This window comes from Salvelinus fontinalis, chromosome 34 (genome assembly GCF_029448725.1).
Source record: "Salvelinus fontinalis isolate EN_2023a chromosome 34, ASM2944872v1, whole genome shotgun sequence".
Lineage (NCBI taxonomy): Eukaryota > Metazoa > Chordata > Actinopteri > Salmoniformes > Salmonidae > Salvelinus > Salvelinus fontinalis.
Window position 1 is genome coordinate 25937139 of NC_074698.1, and position 8119 is coordinate 25945257.

Genomic DNA, 8119 nt, shown 5'->3' on the forward strand with positions numbered 1-8119 from the left:
CGCTCCTCAAACACTACCTGTCCAGGTACCTGCTATATAACACTCCTCAAACACTAGCTGTCCAGGTACCTGCTCTATAACACTCCTCAAACACTACCTGTCCAGGTACCTGCTCTATAACACTCCTCAAACACTACCTGTCCAGGTGCCTGCTATATAACACTCCTTAAACACTACCTGTCCAGGTACCTGATCTATAACAATCCTCAAACACTACCTGTCTAGGTACCTGCTATATAACACTCCTCAAACACTAACTGTCTAGGTACCTGCTCTATAACACTCCTCAAACACTACCTGTCTAGGTACCTGCTATATAACAATCCTCAAACACTACCTGTCTAGGTACCTACTCTATAACACTCCTCAAACACTACCTGTCCAGGTACCTGCTATATAACACTCCTTAAACACTACCTGTCCAGGTACCTGATCTATAACAATCCTCAAACACTACCTGTCTAGGTACCTGCTATATAACACTCCTCAAACACTAACTGTCTAGGTACCTGCTCTATAACACTCCTCAAACACTACCTGTCTAGGTACCTGCTATATAACACTCCTCAAACACTACCTGTCTAGGTACCTGCTATATAACACTCCTCAAACACTACCTGTCTAGGTACCTGCAATATAACACTCCTCAAACACTACCTGTCCAGGTGCCTGATCTTTAACACTCCTCAAACACTACCTGTCCAGGTACCTGCTATATAACACTCCTCAAACACTACCTGTCCAGGTACCTGCTATATAACACTCCTCAAACACTACCTTTCTAGGCACCTGCTATATAACACTCCTCAAACACTAGCTGTCCAGGTACCTGCTCTATAACACTCCTCAAACACTACCTTTCCAGGTACCTGCTCTATAACACTCCTCAAACACTACCTTTCTAGGCACCTGCTATATAACACTCCTCAAACACTAGCTGTCCAGGTACCTGCTATATAACACTCCTCAAACACTACCTGTCCACGTACCTGCTATATAACACTCCTCAAACACTACATGTCCAGGTGCCTGATCTTTAACACTCCTCAAACACTACCTGTCCAGGTACCTGCTATATAACACTCCTCAAAAACTACCTGTCCAGGTACCTGCTATATAACACTCCTCAAACACTACCTGTCCAGGTACCTGCTATATAACACTCCTCAAACACTAGCTGTCCAGGTACCTGGTATATAACACTCCTCAAACACTACCTGTCCAGGTACTTGCTCTATAACACTCCTCAAACACTACCTGTCCAGGTACCTGCTATATAACACTCCTCAAACACTACCTGTCCAGGTACCTGCTATATAACACTCCTCAAACACTACCTTTCTAGGTACCTGCTATATAACACTCCTCAAACACTACCTGTCTAGGTACCTGCTATATAACATTCCTCAAACACTACCTGTCCAGGTACCTGCTATATAACACTCCTCAAACACTACCTGTCCAGGTACCTGCTATATAACACTCCTCAAACACTACCTGTCCAGGTACCTGCTATATAACACTCCTCAAACACTACCTTTCTAGGTACCTGCTATATAACACTCCTCAAACACAACCTGTCTAGGTACCTGCTATATAACACTCCTCAAACACTACCTGTCTAGGTACCTGCTATATAACACTCCTCAAACACTACCTGTCCAGGTACCTGCTCTATAACACTCCTCAAACACTACCTGTCCAGGTACCTGCTATATAACACTCCTCAAACACTACCTGTTCTGGTACCTGCTATATAACACTCCTCAAACACTACCTTTCTAGGTACCTGCTATATAACACTCCTCAAACACAACCTGTCTAGGTACCTGCTATATAACACTCCTCAAACACAACCTGTCTAGGTACCTGCTATAAAACACTACCTGTCCAGATACCTGCTATATAACACTCCTCAAACACTACCTGTCCAGGTACCTGATCTATAACACTCCTCAAACACTACCTGTCTAGGTACCTGCTATATAACACTCCTCAAACACTACCTGTCCAGGTACCTGCTATATAACACTCCTCAAACACTACCTGTCTAGGTATCTTCTATATAACACTCCTCAAACACTACCTGTCCAGGTACCTGCTTTATAACACTCCGTGTCACGTAGAGTAGGCCAGAAGGCTAAACTGGATAACCTAACCTCTATCAAAATAAAAAGATGGCGGAGCCGCAAAAGTTCTTCTGTGCAAAGGTGTTTATTTACAAGTGATTCCGGAACAAAAAACAACAGTACTGCCATAAACGTCTACCTTATGGGACAGCTTAAAAACAATGCTGCCCCATCCACAGCTCGATCCAAAATGCCTCTCCATGAACTGAAAGAGAGGCTCCTTTTGTAGGGCTAGCCCCTCCCCTCAGAACAATTAACCCTAATGAATTAAGCAATTAACAATACAAACCTACATTTTCCATTAACTAAACATACTAAAGGAAATACATTGCAACACGGTTTTAAACAATATCACAACATAACATTTACAACATTACATCACTACTGACAATATCTTTCAATATGCCCATATGCATTAATGAGCCATTTGGGACAGGCACTATAAAGCCAGCCCAATTCCCTTAGCTCGGGTCCTTTTCCAGCATACCCAGAAGCTACAGAGATGGAGAGAGAGAGGAACAGAACAAACAAACAAAGTGCTCATCCACAACATTGATAAGTATAATTTATATTGGATATCTCAAATATGAACACCGACATAAGCGTGAAATGTATGCACCAAGACAGAAGTTAATTTGTGTGTCGACCCACATTGTTAACCCATCCTACAATGGTGCAGGGAGGAGTGATGAATGCGTGTGTACGTCGAAGAACCAAATGCTGCCCGCGGCCAGTGACGGACCTTTACGTCACACTCCTCAAACACTACTTGTCCAGGTACCTGCTATATAACACTCCTCAAACACTACTTGTCCAGGTACCTGCTATATAACACTCCTCAAACACTACCTGTCCAGGTACCTGCTATATAACACTCCTCAAACACTACTTGTCCAGGTACCTGCTATATAACACTCCTCAAACACTACTTGTCCAGGTACCTGCTATATAACACTCCTCAAACACTACTTGTCCAGGTACCTGCTATATAACACTCCTCAAACACTACCTGTCCAGGTACCTGCTATATAACACTCCTCAAACACTACTTGTCCAGGTACCTGCTATATAACACTCCTCAAACACTACCTGTCCAGGTGCCTGCTATATAACACTCCTCAAACACTACCTGTCCAGGTACCTGCTCTATAACACTCCTCAAACACTACCTGTCCAGGTGCCTGATCTTTAACACTCCTCAAACACTACATGTCCAGGTACCTGCTATATAACACTCCTCAAACACTAGCTGTCCAGGTACCTGCTATATAACACTCCTCAAACACTACCTGTCCAGGTACCTGATCTATAACACTCCTCAAACACTACCTGTCTAGGTACCTGCTATATAACACTCCTCAAACACTACATGTCCAGGTACCTGCTATATAACACTCCTCAAACACTACCTGTCTAGTTGCCTGCTCTATAACACTCCTCAAACACTACCTGTCCAGGTACCTGCTATATAACACTCCTCAAACAATACCTGTCCAGGTACCTGCTATATAACACTTCTCAAACACTACCTGTACAGGTGCCTGATCTTTCACACTCCTCAAACACTACCTGTCCAGGTGCCTGATCTTTAACACTCCTCAAACACTACCTGTCCAGGTGGCTGATCTTTAACACTCCTCAAACACTACCTGTCCAGGTGCCTGATCTATAACACTCCTCAAACACTACCTGTCTAGGTACCTGCTATATAACAATGATGCTAGTCTCCATAAGACAGTTCTGTTTCAGGTTTTTGAATCCTTACTCTTCCATCCATCTGTCATTACTCCTTCCTCACTCATTCTCTCTCTATATCTCTATTTATTCTTATTTTATCCTATATTTTTCTCTATCCCCATCTGTCATTACCTCTTAATTTTGTTGCTTTGCCCCCCTCCCTCCCTTCAGTGAGGATTTTAAGCTGGACATAAAACGATCTCGCCGTAGATTTAAGAGAGTCATCCAGTCCAAAGGCATCAAGTTTAGGTTGTTCAAAAGGGGTGAGTGAGTTTATCTCTTTGTGACTCAATTGACATTCTAACTGGTGTCTGCCGTTTTGACGGTTGTTTCTCTTTGTCAGTAGCTGTCTTCTCTTTCTGTAATACTTTCATATTTGTGGATCTTTGTCTGTCTCTGTTTTTTTGATTGTTTGTTTGTATCACTTTCCCTTTCTTCCTCTCTTATTCCATCTCGCTCGCCCTCCCTCTCTCCAGTCTCTGTCTCTCTCTCTCTGCAGTGGGCTGTTTAAGACTGATAAAGGGATTGGCAGTGCTGGTATGAAGCTGGACTCTCTGGAAATGCAGTTTGAGACCAAACAGCTAATAAAGGTGAAATCACACACACACACCAAAATAGCATTCCAAGCTAATGTTGAGTTGTGTGTGTATGGTTGTGTTTGTGCGGTATGTGTACACATGTCAGCTGGCTGACCATATCTGGCCTGCCGGCCGACACATCCCTTCTGGCCGGCCGACTGGTACTATCTGGCCGGCTGAACAGACTGGTCCTTTCTGGCCGGACGACTGGTACTAGCTGGCCGGCCGGCTGACTGGTACTATCTTGCCAGTCGAATGGTCCCATCTGGCTGGCCGACCTGTCCCATCTGTCTGGCCGATCTGTCCCATCTGTCTGGCTGACCTGTCCCATCTGTCTGGCCGACCTGTCCCATCTGTCTGGCCGACCTGTCCCATCTGTCTGGCCGACCTGTCCCCTCTGTCTGGCCGACCGGTCCCATCTGTCTGGCCGACCTGTCCCATCTGTCTGGCCGACCTGTCCCATCTGTCTGGCCGACCTGTCCCATCTGTCTGGCCGACCTGTCCCATCTGTCTGGCCGACCTGTCCCATGTGTCTGGGTGACCTGTCCCATCTGTCTGGCCGACCTGTCCCATCTGTCTGGCCGACCTGTCCCATCTGTCTGGCCGACCTGTCCCATGTGTCTGGCCGACCTGTCCCATCTGTCTGTCCGACCTGTCCCATCTGTCTGGCCGACCTGTCCCATGTGTCTGGCCGACCTGTCCCATCTGTCTGGCCGACCTGTCCCATCTGTCTGGCCGACCGGTCCTATCTTTCCGGCCGACTGGTCCTATCTATCTATTCTTTGTGTTTTGAGGGTGGACTGACTGTATTATTTTGCATTAATAGACTGGTTTTACACTCAACAATTTTCTATCCAAGCTGGGAGAGAGCGTGAGGATGGCTCATGTCATGCAGGTTCATGTAGCCTATACAAGACAGTTATATATTATAAAAAATATATATATTGGTAGCTGATTAGTATGCTGTTACATCGAAAAGGTATTTTACAATCTGCAATGTTTGAATTTCACTAAGAACACATTGAGAACACCTTCCTAAACCCCCCACCCCTTTGCCCTCAGAACAGCCTCAATTTGTCGGGGCATGGACTCTACAAGGTGGCGAAATAAGTTCCACAGGGATGCTGGCCCATGTTGATTCCAATGCTTCCCACAGTTGCATGGTGGACCATTGTTGATACACACAGTAAACTGTTGAGTGTGAAAAACCCAGCAGCGTTTCAGTTCTTGACACAAACTGGTGCACCTGGCACCAACTACCATAACCTGTTCAAAGGCACTTGCATCTTTTATCTTGCCCATTCACCCTCTGAATGGCGTACATACACAATCCATGTCTCAATTGTCTCAAGGCTTAAACATCCTTCTTTAATCGGTCTCCTCCCCTTCATGCACACTGATTGAAGTGGATTTAACAAGTGACATCAATAAGGGATCATAGCTTTCACCTAGATGCACCTGGTCAGTCTATGTCATGTTTTGTCCACTCAGGGTATATCTGTGTGTCGTCTCCCCTCATCCATTCCTCACCTGTCCTATGTCCGCTGCAGAGACTGCCTCCTACCAGTGCCTGCAGGGCAGAGCGTCTCAACTGCTATCTACTCGGCCCTCTTCGGCCCCGGGCATGACCAGGCACGGGCATCACCTCCACTGCAGGTTCCTCCTGCCTCTGCCTCTCTGCCTAGACCAGCACCCAGAGACCAGCACCACCTCACAGCCCGGTCCAACGCAGCCAGGCCGCTGGGGAAATAAGAACAGAGGACAACTTCGTCAAAACAACAACAATAAAAACAGGCCACTAGAGAGACAGACAGAGAAGAAGTCAGTAAAGGACAGGGTAATGTTCATAAGTTACAACACAAGAAAACACAGTGAAACAGGTCGAATACCATCTGAACTTATACAATATCAAATGCTTGTTTTGTTTTTTTCATTGCAACATATTTTGTTATGGTGTGTGTTCTAATGAACACAACCCGGTTTCAGTAAAGAACATGTTCAAATGAATAGAGGACAGCATCAACAGGGTTGAGTTCAGGTGGATGACAATGTACACGTTTAGTGTTTGTATGTGTGTGAATGAACAGACAATGGAGGAGCATCCTAGAATGGATGCCTGGCTGGACACACTGTAAAGTTTGCGGGAACAGTACACACACACACAGCCTCTTGATTGAATGGATACAACACAATGGAGTTAGTGGGAGGCACGCAATGGACACCACAAAAACAAAGCCAGGTAGCTAGCTAGGAGGCCTATACCTTTATTACTGAAGGAGCAGGAAATTGGATGGAAAGGTGCCACCACAGCCACACTCAACTTAGTATAGCAAGTTAATGAGAAATATACAGTGGTAAGCTAGATTGTTTTTCCATTCTTCCACACTGCTGTTGAGTGAAACTGCAGGCTCTAGTTTTATCTTGTCTTGATTATTGTCCAGACATATGGTCAAGTGCTGCAAAGAAAGACCTAGTTAAGCTGCAGCTGGTCCAGAACAGAGCGGCTGGTCTTGCTCTTCATTTTAATCAGAGGGCTGACATGCTGACCACACTGCTCGTGTTACGTGCACGAGAGTTGCAAAATAAATTTACACACCTGTTATTCAATAATTTCATCCAAACTGTTCGCTCGCGTCAACGAGCCCCTACCTGGTCAGGCGCTAAAATAGAACTTGGTTCTACTTTTGACACTTCACACGCTGCAAGTGCCACCTCTCCCATCTCCTCATTGGATTTTAGTAGCATATACCCACGTGGGTGATTGAAAGGTGAGGTCTACACTCCAGTACAGTTGGTGGTGGAAATGCACCTTAAGGTTAGTTGCCAAATGCGATTATAAAGTCCACAGAAGAAGAAGAAGAATATGACTGAAGAAGGATATACACTGCTCAAAAAAATAAAGGGAACACTTAAACAATACAATGTAACTCCAAGTCAATCACACTTCTGTGAAATCAAACTGTCCACTTAGGAAGCAACACTGATTGACAATAAATTTCACATGCTGTTGTGCAAATGGAATAGACAAAAGGTGGAAATTATTGGCAATTAGCAAGACACCCCCCAAAACAGGAGTGATTCTGCAGGTGGTGACCACAGACCACTTCTCAGTTCCTATGCTTCCTGGCTGATGTTTTGGTCACTTTTGAATGCTGGCGGTGCTCTCACTCTTGTCCAGACATATGGTCATTAGTCATTAGTAGTCATTTAGGCAGCTTACCTTAGTGTTCTTGTGCACAGGGACTATGGTGGTCTGCTTGAAACATGTTGGTATTACAGACTCAGACGGGGAGAGGTTGAAAATGTCAGTGAAGACACTTTCCAGTTGGTCAGCACATGCTCGGAGTACACGTCCTGGTAATCCGTCTGGCCCCGCGGCCTTGTGAATGTTGACCTGTTTAAAGGCTGCGGAGAGCGCGGAGAGCGTGATCACACAGTCGTCCGGAACAGCGGATGCTCTCATGCATGTTTCAGTGTTACTTGCCTCGAAGCGAGCATAGAAGTTATTTAGCTCGTCTGGTAGGCTCGTGCCACTGGGCAGCTCTCGGCTGTGCTTCCCTTTGTAGTCTGTAATAGTTTCTAGCCGAGTCACTGGTGCTTCCTACTTTAATTTTTGCTTGTAAGCAGGAATCAGGAGGAAAGAATTATGGTCAGATTTGCCAAATGGAGGGCGAG

The 8119-nt window shown here is 45.4% G+C and overlaps 1 long non-coding RNA gene across 1 annotated transcript; it reads left to right on the forward strand.

Annotated features, from left to right (window-relative positions):
• Positions 1-1868: 1868 nt before the first annotated feature.
• LOC129833615 (uncharacterized) lies at positions 1869-6083 on the forward strand. The gene is made up of 4 exons (XR_008756087.1): positions 1869-2906; positions 4038-4129; positions 4343-4456; positions 5995-6083. It is a non-coding gene; the product is annotated as an uncharacterized LOC129833615 (long non-coding RNA).
• Positions 6084-8119: the final 2036 nt, after the last annotated feature.